Below are 13,828 nucleotides of genomic sequence, written 5' to 3' on the forward strand. Positions count from 1 at the left end.
CCTGACATTTTTAATTCTATTCATTTTAAGTTTTATCTACGCAAAAAATTCTCCCATAAATGGGTTTTAGTGGTGTATAAAAAAGAACAATGGGGCCATTTCTAAATGTTTTTGTTTGTTGGTTTTGACTGGTAACAGTTTGTGTTCAACTATGCTGCTTTTTAATTGATTTTCTATGTAAACGTGAGCTAGACATGCATTTTTGACCGTCATTTATTTCTCGCTATTCTTCAGCATCCTGCACATGAGCGCTGCATTTTTAAGATGCCATGTCGAGTTAAAAGAAGTTCAGCTTTTCAAAATTCACCTGGAGACCTTGTCTTTTTTTCCCATTCTTTAACATTGTGGTTTTGCAGTTGAATACTTTTGCACCAAAATCTGCCCCAAACAGTCGGTTTGCACCAAACACGTTTTTTGCATTTAATTGCGCTGTTTTTAAAAATGATTTTCTTTTGTGAACATCCACCATTGCTCAACTTATTCATTGTACTGTGCATAAGCCTTTCAAAATTCTGCTTCGATCCGTTTTTTCAAACGCAAGAACACATTTGGTGAGAACAGGCCTCAAAAAGGCCTATAATATCATGAATCCAGTGCAGAGAAGAGTGTGCATTTGTTTGTAGGCATGTGTGCAAAATATGGATGGAGAACGAGTGATAAACACAATGAATAGAGACTGCTAAATAGAAATAATGTAGATATAGGCTTATTCAGACTCCTTATCCAAGCATAATCCTGCATTCTTTTCTGGCCAAACGTCCCGCTGTTCATTTGAAGAGCTGCGATGCCAGCCGAGCCCACTCACTTCTCAGCTCACACATTACCAAAACTCCAGGGTTGCGTCATTTGCCGAAAAGCACAAAAAATATATCTGAAGCCCTCTTTTCCAAGAAAGAGCATAAAGTTTTTTTTTTCCTTTTGTGCCAAGTCCTTGTACTCCTTTCACGCTGGCCACCAAACCATGCCTAATGGCTCCTGGGGAGAAGAGGCCCAGATTGCGGCGTCTTTTCCCGACAAAAAGAAAACTAGGCTTAAAATTTCAGGGTGCCACCCCCGCCAACCCACCCCTCCTGGAGCGCGCATATGCCCCTTCTATCCCAGGAGAAACAAGAGATGAACTCAGAAATGGATGCGAACGGTGAACGTGAGCAACCACAGTCACTCTCAGATTCTCTGTTTTTGGGTTATATGCTGTAAATCTAATACTTTTTTATATATACTGCAGGTGAATATCTGGGTTGCTAATATGTGAATCTGACCCATCAGGAATGGAAGAAGTTGCACTTTATTATGGGTAAGATTTTGCTTGAATACATTCGACTATGCTAATGTTTTGCTGTCGTGTTTTTGGAGTAGAAATCAACGATGAAGATATATTATTCAGGCACATCACAGTGTTCAAGAGCTGACAATGAAAAGTTCAACAGATGTGGAATATTTTTGGAATGCAGTATGTGATGTAGAAACCAAGATGGCAAAATGAATTTGTATGATGATAATGGATTCAGCTTGCATATGATGTAATGAAATGGATTTCATAAGACATAGCACTTTGAATGATTATTTTGAGCACTTTTGAATTTTCATTATATTGAATTAAAATGTTAAGCTTAGGTTGTGCCTGCATTGAGGACCAAATGTAAATGATAGTAAAACACTGAAATCCCTTACATTTTTTTTTTTTTACCAGTCAGTGGTCTGAATGAGAAAAACAGCTTACTAAAGGATGCTTTAATTAAAAAAAATGTAAACTATGCAATATGTGAGGGTTTGATTTAACTAAATTGGACAGAAAATATATATACAAGAAAATATAATAAAAACTAGTGTGTGTGTGTGTGTGTGTGAGAGAGAGTATGTGTCTGCAAACTGAGCATGAGCAGAAAGAGAGGATTAGATAATTGAAGAGGATGAGAGTAAAAAAAGGACAATAGTCAAGCAGTGTATAAATGAGACCAATGGGAAAGTCTCTGTATAGTGTATTGAATATATATACTTCCATCAGGAATCTCTGCTTAGTGGGAAAACACATGCCAAAAAAGGACAGACCGAGAGGTTTTTAATCCAAGCTGCATCTGTTTGTTCATTACAATACCCTATGATATGTTCACAAGCATGCAGATGACAATATTGCATGAATAATGTTTAAACCAACCACACACAAGAGTTTATTTAGTGAAGCGCAGGATTGTCAAAGAAGCGGCCGATTCCTTACATCTGTTCTGCTGTTTACACACACACACACACACACACACACACAGAGAAAAGAGAGCACACAACCTTCATGAATGGACCCTGGGTGATCAAAACACCTGTATTTGTTAATTCAGTTCATGTCAGCTCATTCATGCATTCATTGTTTCTTGCTCTTTTGAGCCACAAGATTCTTAGCTTTTCTAACTCCTGACCAGTTTTCTTGGCCTGATAGTAAAATAACATTCACCTTTAAGGACTACAAAGGCCTCCATCTTCCTAGAGCCGTCTCAGATGACTCCCCACCTTTTAAGGCGAGGAGATGAGAGTTGATTGATTTTCTGCTAGGTTTAAGGTGTACTCTGGTTTTTAAGAAGATCCCTCCAAAAAAAGTAAAAGACAAACACAGTTCTGTGAAAGCAGAACAAGATATGGAGTCTATATTAAGATGACTCGAGGAGCCCTCCTTCGATTTCTGTGGCGTTTACGCTGTAAATGTAAATGTGATATAAGGTGAAGCTAACGTGGCATCAATATAGATAATTTCTCTCCTTTTTATTGCATACCATCTGCAATCGATCTGTTGCTAATCTTCATTACAAAGGCCTCAGTCTCACTGATTTCCTGAGGATACACAATGTTGATGTGGGACTGTGTCATTTGTATTACATAAAAAAAGAATGTGATGAGAGTAAAGATAACAATAATATACGCTTTTGATAATTACTTTTTTTTCCATATTTGTCTGATAAACCACATCATAAAGAAAACCTTAAATAGATATGCATTTTGTAGTTGTTTAATTTATGACAAACAAATAATCTATTCATACAGTGAAATAATTAGTTATAGAAAATATGTTTGCAGCAATTGTAATTTATTGCCTAAAAATAAATGAATCGTGGATTATTTGTCATGCCACTTTATAACACAGTTTCGATTTACATTTCATATTTAAATTGTTGATTAGGTTTTTAAATGTTTTTAAACTCCAGAATTACTTTTATAATTGTACTTTAATGTTAAAATGGTTCATGCTAAAAATATATTTTTGTTTAATGCTAAAATGGCATTAGATCCACTCCAATATAAAATAAATAAATAAATACATAAATAAATAAATATTTCCTTAAAATGCTCAAAGCAAAATTGTAAGATGTAACAAAATCAATATATTTCTAAGGTATTATTTCTGTATCTGCCTGTGAGGGTAGACGGACAGATTCTGTAGGCCGCAGTGAATTTGGCAAGTCTGTACTGGGGAATGGCGTGTTAAGGAAAGAGGGAACAGGAGGAGGTTATTAAAATATGATGTTCGAGTTTTGGTTGACTACCTCACACATGGTTCTCTCAGCATGAACTGAAAGTGAGGTGTACCTCTTACCAAAAGAAAAAAAAAACAGCTAAATAAAAAAATGGGTAGCTTTCTTTTCTTTTCTTTTTACTATAAAGCTGCATGTATTTTTTTTTATTTTTTATATTCCATTATGTAACAGCAACATAAGAATTTTTTTGTTTTTTAAAATGTGGTAATGATTTCATTTCCAAATCAAATCATTTTCATAATAATGCAATTACCAGCCCTATAGAGTTTTATTGATGTATTTATTTAAGGTGAACAGGCCCATAATATAAGAGATCCTATCTGTTTTGGGAGCGGGTCATGGGGGTTGGCTTGATGAAAGGCATAAAGCACTTAAAAGTTGTTAAGGGCACTCCCACCATTCAGAAGCACTTAGTGTGGCCACTCCCCAAAATCTGCACACACAATTACCATTGGAGGGTGATATGGAAACACACACAAGCACTTACAAACACGAATGCTTTTAATTAATAAACTGATGACATTTTCCAGGTGTTTTGTTACACTGGGTTAATTTTTTTTAATTAATTTAAGATTTTTTTTCAAATTTAAGATTAATGTGCTAACACAAATTAAGTGTTTGTATCTGTAAAACAATGTGATCTCTGAATTGCATCCATCCCGAGGCATGTTATGTAAACAGTCAAAGGTGTTATTTTTACAGTCTGTATATTCCTATTAAAATGATGAATATTTACTTGCTGTTGAATGTAATTGTGCTTGTCATCACCTGTTTAACATTTATATTAAGGGAAATTGATGTTTTCTTGTCAGAAGTGCTAAAGAGGCTACTTTTTATTTTACCTCTGCATTTTGAATAGTGACATGAATGAGGAGTGTACACACACACAAAGCATCTGCAGAATGCATAGTGATTAAACCTGCAGCCTTAATCATAAATCTCAGTGTGACAGCTGCTGTTTAAGTCTGTAAGTCTCAATTATTATCTTATATTAATTTCTCATTTGTAGTCTATGCTGTATGTGTGTTCCTTATTCTATAATCATTATATTTTAATCTGCCAGTTTTTAAACATGATATGTGAATTTCAGATGGACATGAATTTTGTTCATCTTTGATTGTTAAAATAATAAAAACATACAAAATATTTAGACAGCATTTGTGCTTTTTTTATGCCTTTATTCGTTTATATTGTGCTGTTTTTAGGTTGGATTTGAATTGTTAAATGCCTTTGAAAACAGGAAATCACATTATTTTAGGCTACATAGGCCTAAGTAAAATCACAAAAGGAAAAAACGTTTAAAAGCAAACAGCTAGCCTACATTTACTAAAGTAAAAAGAATATTGTTTTTTTCCCCCGAAACTGACTTATTATTCCAGTTAAATTAAATGGCGAACACTCTTCATTAACCACAAAATATACAGTGACAGTTGTAGGTCTACTCTGCATGAGCAAACTGTTACAGTGTTCAGTGTCAGTTTTGGTCCTAATGATTTAACAAAGATAAAGCAGTATAAAATGTTACAAGAAATTTAGTAATAATACAAAAAGGGAAAAAACGGTGTAACTTAAGTTAACCATCCTGCAGCATGAGCAGCGTTTGCTGTATACCTAATACAAATGTTACCTTTGTATAGCTGCACCCCGACATCCCATTCAAAACACCCACATTCCAACCTAATGGACGCACCTCGCCCTTCCTGTAGCTGCTATAGTTACAGTGTTCAGTGTCAGTTTTGGTCCTAATGATTTAACAAAGATAAAGCAGTATAAAATGTTACAAGAAATTTAGTAATAATACAAAAAGGGAAAAAACGGTGTAACTTAAGTTGACCATCCTGCAGCGTTTGCTGTATACCTAATACAAATGTTACCTTTGTATAGCTGCACCCCGACATCCCATTCAAAACACCCACATTCCAACCTAATGGACGCACCTCGCCCTTCCTGTAGCTGCTATATTACTCCGCGCATACCACATTCCCGGTGTCGACTAAAAACATCTAGACCTCAGACGAGGTACTTGGAATATAAAAAAGTATTTGATGATTATCACTTGTCACTTTACACATATAATACTAACGCTTAGCTTCATGCCGGACTAAGCCGCTGCTGCGCCCTAGTTTTTCGGATGCGGTAGGATACATGAACTACATTCCTCGTATAAGAGCTGCGTCTGAGCGACGCCATTTTAAGGTCTAGATTCACACCAGCGCGGAAGGTTTGCAGCACCGCTAAACGCAGGAGAACAGCGACCCGTCCGGGAATCTCACCGGCTGGCTTGGCTGTTTCATTCTTACTTGGATACTGACGCGTTGATCAGGCTTCGCCGGCCAAACAAAGGGATTCATCTTTTTAATTTCAGGTAAGCGTTTTAAACGCGGAATGATTCAACTCCTAGTAACGTTAGTTTGGAGATTGGAGTAACGTTATCGGGAGGATCTTCCCAGGTTTTTCCATGCTCAACCTGAGGCTGGATCTACCTTCCGCGAGCTGAGCTTTTAAAAACGCCTCGTTTAGGTTTTTACTTTTTATTTTATACTTGTTTTCCTCTAAATTGCCGGTTTATGCACAACGCACATTGACTCTTGTGTTTGTTTACGGTAGCTCCGCAAACACTGGCTAACGTTAGCTTTCATTCAGGTCTACAGCTCGAGCAGCGAGCTAACAGCAGATCTCAATCGATAAACCACAATATTGGTAAAAACACATGATTTCACCTGGGACTCCCCGTGTTGGTTTTCACACTAGTATGCCCTTGTTTTTTAACCGCATCGTGATTTAGTTTCCTCAGCTTCAACAGTTTATGTCGTCAGACGTAACGTAAGTTATCGAGGAACTTTTATTTGTGTAGTTTGTCTTTTACAAATAATGAAAACTGAGCCGATCGATTTTGATTGTTGTAGTCCGTAATGCCAAGTCAGTTGGGTGAAAGTATGTCAGCAATAAATGCAATAGTTTAATCAATTCGTGAGAATGGAGAAAAATCTATTTTTCCTTATTTGTAAAATATTTTTTGTTCTGTTGCATAACTATGTACATGTTAGTCAACTTGAAAAGAGTGTAATGTGAAACTCCTAATTCAGTTTGAAGTGAGCTAACGTTGAAATTAGTAATATTATCTAAAGTTGTTTTCTTGAAAAGTGTTGCTGGATGGATTGTCAATTCCATTTTGTTTGAGAGGTTATCCATGATTTGTCAGGAAAAGAGTAAGCTTTTGCTACAGGAATTGTCCTGGTTTTGTCTCTTCACAGATTTGGTGTGATGTTATAATTATAATCACATTTCTCTGTCATCCGATAGGCCGGTTGCAAGTCGAAACATTTCAGGGTTCATTCTTCCTCGAAACAAAGGCCCTGATGGCCGAATTCCTGCGTGCTTTCAGGAGGGGCTCGGGTTTCTCCGCTCCCAGACTCTGGAGCAGCTGTTTCACACACTTTAGTTAGACGTACCCACCTTGAGAGGCTCGGTAGAGCTGACCTCAGATCAGCCACCGTGCGCCTCTCCGCTGGAGGAAGTGTGGGCGGGGCTAAAGTCCGACGGCAGCGTGCGCGGTGGAAACTGAAGAAGGCCGAAACTTTTCCACGATTACGCGTGTGTGGTCGCGTTTTTAGCGGCGAGCATATTTTGGGTTTAGTACCTGTGTGGGAAATACCCACAGCAGTCTGTTTAAAAACAACCTCGGTTTCCCATAATACGTAGAAATGCCGGGTTTATGGAAGAACCTAAGAATATGATCGCCTCTGGAACATAATTGGGCTTGTTTACTGAGGATGTATTTCTGCTGCTTTCAGCAAACCGAAGATATTGCTTGTCTAATAGATATACATGTTTGCTTTTGTAAATTATATCAAATGCTTTCAACAAAAGGTTGTTTAAAGGAATGGTTTACCCAAAAACAAAACGTGTCACTCGCCCTTGTTTCAAACCTGTATGACGTTGCCAAAAGTAGTATATTCACTTTCATTGTTCATTGTATTGAAAAAAAAAAAAGATTCAGTGGAATTGAATATATAAGAAATAGTTAGCGTTCTTTGTGTGAACGGGGCTGTCAGTTCTGCTTATAATCTGTTATTTTGTGTCCTCAACAAATACTAAGATTTTGGATCAACATAGGAGTTTGTAATGAAATAAATGGTCTTAAAGGGACAATCCACCCAAAACTACCAGAGAACCACTTCTTGAATGGCTGTTGTAAATAGTGCTGTCAAGCGATTAATCGCATCCAAAATAAGTTTTTGTGCTCATAATATTTGTATGTGTACTGTGTATATTTATGTATATATAAATACACGCAGTATATATTTTGAAAATATTTACATGTATATTTATATTCATATAATTTATATTATATATAAATATTTAATATATGAACATTTTTTATTAAATGTATACATGCATGTGTGTATTTATATATACATAATCAATATACACACTGACACTACACACACATTATGTAAACGATAACGTTTATTTTGGATGCGATTAATCATTTGACAGCATTAATTGTAAACCGCTTTGCTTGCACCGGCCCTGTGCAGCAACATTTCAGCTTCTGTTAACAGGATACAGTGAATAAACCTTAAATGAGCCCATTAAGATGGCTAATCAGATGGCCTTCCTTTACTTTGAAGGTTCAGTTTCCAAATCTGTCCCATAATCACACAGTGATTCGTCTGAACGTCCGCCTCCCGTTCGCCTGTGTGGAGTGCTGACTGGTGACGCAAGGAAAACCCAGTAAATTTGTGTCTGACTCCCTTCAGTGTTTATTGTCTGGTAAATTAATTCCAGGTCAGTCTCACCACTGTGGAGGACTACACATGCATTTTGCATAAACTACCACAGCTGCCTCTGTTTGCTCTCAAATCATCCCTCTGCCTTCACACGCACCCTTAAAAAGCCTAATTTATTAACATTGGCACGGCTTCACAGCAATGTATTTCCCGGTAGCGGGGTCTTTCAGTGCAGGCCTGTATTTGAAGTGCTGTATCTTGTGTCATGCAGACATACACACACACACACAGGAAAGGAATGTCCAGCGCTGACTGCAGGATGTTATCATAAGCAAGGTTTCCTGTAAATACCTGTATGTGAATGGAGCTCTTGATGTTATATTTTGGAGGTCATGTCGAAATATTCTGCTACAGTAGTGCTTTAGAATGCTGTATGTACCCAGGTGGTTTTTTTTTGGTGACTGTGTGAAGGATGACACTGTGATTCTGTAGCTTCATCATTAAAAGCTGTTCTCACTCAGCCGTATGTTCTCAGACAGCCTGGATGCTCATCCAGCTGAGAACCAGCACTTAACCTACTTGCAGAGGGTTGCAATTTAGCACAAGAGCTCTGGAGTGCATGTGACTTGAGCTGTGTTCTGATTCACACAGTCTCTGCACCCATGACCGTGGGGCATCTGTAGAAGTTCAATTCACTTGACAAATTTGTTCATTTTGGAATAACCTGCAGCGTCCTCAAATGTAAGATTACGTTCTGGAATTTCTTTACACCATAATTCAGTTGCCAATACACTTGTTGTACCTTCTGATTTTAGGCACTTTACAATGTTTCAATGTTTTGCAGATCTTTACCAAAACTGTAAGCAGATTTCCAAATATACTTATGTAGATGATTATAAATGTATTAATTAATAGAATTTTTCAAATAAAGTAGGCCTACCTAATACAGTTCAGTGAGTTTAAGTTTGTCATAACTGACCCTTAAATTTAGCGATTTAAAAACAGGCTGCTATATTTAATACTGTTTATTTTTTTACTTTTATGGTCACAATAATAATGTTCTAGCTTTAAAAGCATTTACTGGTGTGCAAATTATCCTCTTGCTTTGTTTCAATTTATTACATTTGTTCCCAGTGCCACTGTGTGCATAGATTCTTAGTGGTCAGCTGACGTGTCATCCGATATTTGGGATTTGTTAATTATCGGTATTGACTATGTCAGGAGGAATTTTAATTCTATCCCTGAGCTCGCACGACGCTCACATTCTGTCTTCATTAGTTTACTGTATCTGTTTAACAATTGTCTTATTAGAACTGTTAATGTTAACTTGTATGAAATTTTTTTTGTTTATTGTTTGCTTTGATTAGTAATAGAAAGTGCAAATGTTATTCCTCGTCCACCATTATAATTCAGCAAATGCGCGTTCATAATTTAAACAAGGCCTTGAATATCTAACAAACATTTTAATTTTTTACAAACCTTGAAGGATATCTCCATTGGCTACCCAAAAATCCATATTGGTCGAGCGCTATGTTGTAGTTGTAAATATTTGAATTGTGTTCATAGTTGTAAACCTGGACTGATCCCCTTTGCCACGTGATGCTCTTTCTTTCTAATTCTTAGGATGTTTGTTTGTGGTCGGGTTAACCACACTGATTGATGTTGCCTAATGTGTAGTTAAGTTGGAAACAAGCCTTTCGGTTTCTTCCCATGTTGTCGCAGTATGTACTTTACATTTAACCCCGATATCATGACGCATATCGGGTCTTTTGAGGCTTGCAGGATGTGAAAGCTGATGTTCTTCGCTGCAGCAGGAAGACAGATTTTGTCAATGTTTCCAAGGGTTGTCCGCTTTCTCGATGTTTATTCTCTGAAAATGTCCCCTCAAGTAGGGTTGGGTATCGTTAGAAATTTTCCGATTCCGGTTCCAGTTTTGCCTAACGATTCCGGTTCCATTTAAATGAACTGTTATTATTTTTTTACTATTTTACCTTAATTGAATGTAGTGTTGCTGGAAGGTAGTAAGTAATGTTGAGTAATGCATGTGCTTCAAAGTTGATGTTTTTTTACACTATCAATAACATTTTGCTTTTCAAGCAGGAATAAGCTGGTTGGCCAAATAGTCCCTTGAGGGCTAAGACACTTGTTCATTTCCCTAAATTAATGAAATATTATACTTATAACCATGTATACACGCACTGCATAAAGCCCCTATTTTACAAATAATAATGCAGTCAGGACATGGTGTGATGCAATGAGTGGTTTCCACATTTTTAAACCTTTAAAATGCATGAAAATATTTTCTATCACTTTATCACTCTTGAAATGACCTGTACACTAAATGTAACCCTCATACTTGCATAACAATAGCAGTCTATTTATTTAGTGGTCCAAGTTGAAGTACGTAAGTTGAAGTATGTATATTAATGATAATATGGGACAAATGTAATTTAGTGGCGGCAGGAGCTGCGTGCTGCCGGTACATGTACAGTCAGACAAAACAACTTGCACATTTATCGAAAGACGTGAGTGCACGTACAGTCGTGGAAAACGATGTGTTCGGCAGTTAAAGACGCGACGCGTCTGTGGAGTGCGCGTCATGGGAAACAATGTGCTCAGTAATTAAAGAGGCAGGGCTGCGTTTCTGTTATTTGGTTTGTGACATCCTTTACGGGAAAAGCGGGAGCAAGGCTGCTCACAGCGCTTGGTCACGTGTCGCACCAGAACCGTTTTCGGAACCGAAACTTAGAAATTGTTCCGGTTCTTATAAAAAGAACAGAGCCGGTTCTGAATAAGAACCGGTTATCGGTTCCCAACCCTACCCTCAAGTCAGTAAGGCTATTAATTAACCTCTTTTAATCTGATGCTGAATTATACTGAAAGATGCGTTGATTTAGACAGATTTTAGTTATTTTTTATTTATTTTTTTTGAGCCGAGGATGGATGTTGGATTGATTTAAATGCTGCTTGGCGCACTGAAGGCCCATGCAGTAAGGAAGACTGTCCCTGAATCAGACATGAGCAGTTTCCTATGGAAATAAAAATCAACTGCTCTGGTTTGAGGCCAGCGTGAGGAAACTTATTTCACATTCTAAATGCTTGGCAGCTTTCGTGTCGTTGTGGTATCTTTTCACGCTTCTAAATGTTTCCTCTACCCCATGAACTGGCATCACTGGCCTGAGGCTCTGCGCGAGACTCTGGAGAATTCCAGGCATCTGAGGTTTAGAGGTCATTATAGCACTGTGATTTAACTTCAGACACCTACATGTTCTCTAGCAAATGCACTACCATTCAAAGGTTTGGGTTCACTAAGAATAAAAAAATTAATGGCGCTTTTCCACTGCGTGGTACGACTCTGCTCGGCACGGCTCTTTGTCATGTTGGTTTTGCAAGTTGTCTGGGCATTACAGCCAAAGTAATTTCCCTATTATAAAGACAAATCTTTCAAGTTAACAAAATATAAAAAAGAATAGCTGATATTTAGGTCAAAGTGGGCAAAGATAAAAAAGCTTTGTCATTTATTTTATCTTTATTAAAAAATGAGTACAAAGATGCACATTACAAATATACATGATATACAAATAAAACAAACAATGTTTTATTTTCAGGTACAATAGGTGTATTTAACAAGCGCATTCAAGATATTGAATTAACCAAACAGAAATAAAACACTATATATATTGATTCCTAAAGCAACTGTATTAAAGTTTTTCAGTCAAGAGTAGTGAGTGATTTTTCTGTGTTTTGGGGTTTTATTAATATTAAAAGAATAATTCACCTAAAAATAAAAATTCTGTTATCTTTGTCAATTCTGCCATAGTGTTTTATTTTTATACCATCATTTTCTCACTCAAAAGTTGTTTTAAACCTGAATGAGTTTCTTTCTTCTGCTGAACATAAATGCTATTTTGAAGAATGTGGAAAACCAAACCGTTGCTGGTCCACAGTGACTTCCATAGTATTTTTCCTAAATTCAATGTGGACCAGCAACTGTTTGGTTACCCACATTCTTCAAAATATCTTCTTTTGTGTTCAGCACAAGAAAGAAATTAATACAGGTTTGGGACAACATGTGAGTAAATAATGGCAAAGAATACATTTTTGGGTGAACTATCCCTTTAATGACAAGCGGCAGCATGTTTAATACTGTCCCTTTAAGAGCTGCACGCATCTAATATACAGACATGCATCTATTTTTCTCTCAACGGTTTACTTTAATTTTAGACATAAACCAATGTCTATATGAAAACCTTGTGTGTTTTGACTGTATTAACGCAAAAGATAACTTAGTTCCGTAATCAGGCGCTGTTTGACAGTCGTTTTAGTAGGGCTGGGTATTGTTCAAAAATTTTCGATACCGATACCTTGACTTCGATACCGGTTGTGAGCGCGCTTCGGGTGTATGCACTTAGAAAAAGCACATGTCAGAACAGCACGCGAATTAAACATTTAACCAGTAACCGTAACTTAATAGACTTTAAAGCACATGCAAATAATGTACTTTTGTGACTGCGAGTAAGTGCAGTGTCCCGTGCAAGAATCTGTACCGCTGAGTTAACACTGATGTGAATGTATGTCGCATTGTACAGTATATTAAGATGGAGGCGCCAGAACTGTAACTGATAGAATGTACACTGTAGCACGATACTACGATATTTCTTCAAAAGCAGATCGTGGAGACATTTTTATCGTCCATGATCAAATATCGTCATAATGAACACCCCTAGTTGAGATGTTTGTTACAAGAGATATATATTTTTTTTTTTCCTCTTCTCTCTTCTACATGAATCGAGGTCGGCCGATTTTTGGCATTTTTTTTAAATTAATCGGCATCGGCTGATTGTGCTGCAAATTAGGCCGATTTATAGGCAGGCGCATCTGCGGGCAGCTAAGCGTTGTTGCGGAACACCGGAGAATCTCTCTCTGGCTGTGTGAGAGACGGAGCAACTCGCACACTGCAGCCGCTTCTTGTTCACACACAGCTTCAGCTAATGATGGCAGGGCAAAATAGACGGTTTCAAAAGCGTAATTACGTTTTACCCTACTAGAATTGATGCCGGAAAGTTATCATATTCATAAGTGCAACAAGTCATTTGCATGTAAAAGTAGAAACATGCAATTCAGACGAAACTTCTGGGCTGATTATAACGTGCACGTAAACTTTCCTCATGAAATGTGTGTGTAGGTCTGACATGGCCAGTGCACTCGCAGCTATGAGCAGCTGGCTGTGTAATATGTGTGAACTTTTATTTTTGTTATCACTTGGCCATTTGACTTCTAGCAGTGTCCAGTGTTTCACATACATTGAGTTATTTGTGGCGGCCCGTCACAGTATTAAAACTGACCACCACAAATAGATTTTCCAAAAGACTTATACTTCGTTGAATAAACTGAGCACTGCAAGTTTCAAAATTAAAATGCAGCGCTGGTGTTTTTATATGTATGTATCTTTGAAAAGAACCGACCGTCTAAAGACCTCCATGCTTATTTTTGTTGACAACAGATTTATAAATGAGTTTAATTACGAATACGTCGTACGTATCGCATTGTCACATGCCTTGTAAAAATTCATAAAAT

General features: G+C 37.2%; 1 protein-coding gene across 1 annotated transcript in view; it reads left to right on the plus strand.

Moving 5' to 3' along the window:
• The first annotated feature begins 5,717 nt into the window (after positions 1–5,717).
• Positions 5,718–13,828, plus strand: part of LOC107706261 (catenin beta-1-like) — a 16,565-nt gene continuing 8,454 nt past the window's right edge. The window contains exon 1 of the mRNA XM_016509930.1: positions 5,718–5,883. The gene's annotated coding sequence lies outside the window, so the exon portion shown is untranslated. The remainder of the gene's footprint in view (positions 5,884–13,828) is intronic.

Source organism: Sinocyclocheilus rhinocerous, unplaced genomic scaffold (assembly GCF_001515625.1).
Source record: "Sinocyclocheilus rhinocerous isolate Xijiao unplaced genomic scaffold, SAMN03320098_v1.1 scaffold53, whole genome shotgun sequence".
Classification (NCBI taxonomy): domain Eukaryota; kingdom Metazoa; phylum Chordata; class Actinopteri; order Cypriniformes; family Cyprinidae; genus Sinocyclocheilus; species Sinocyclocheilus rhinocerous.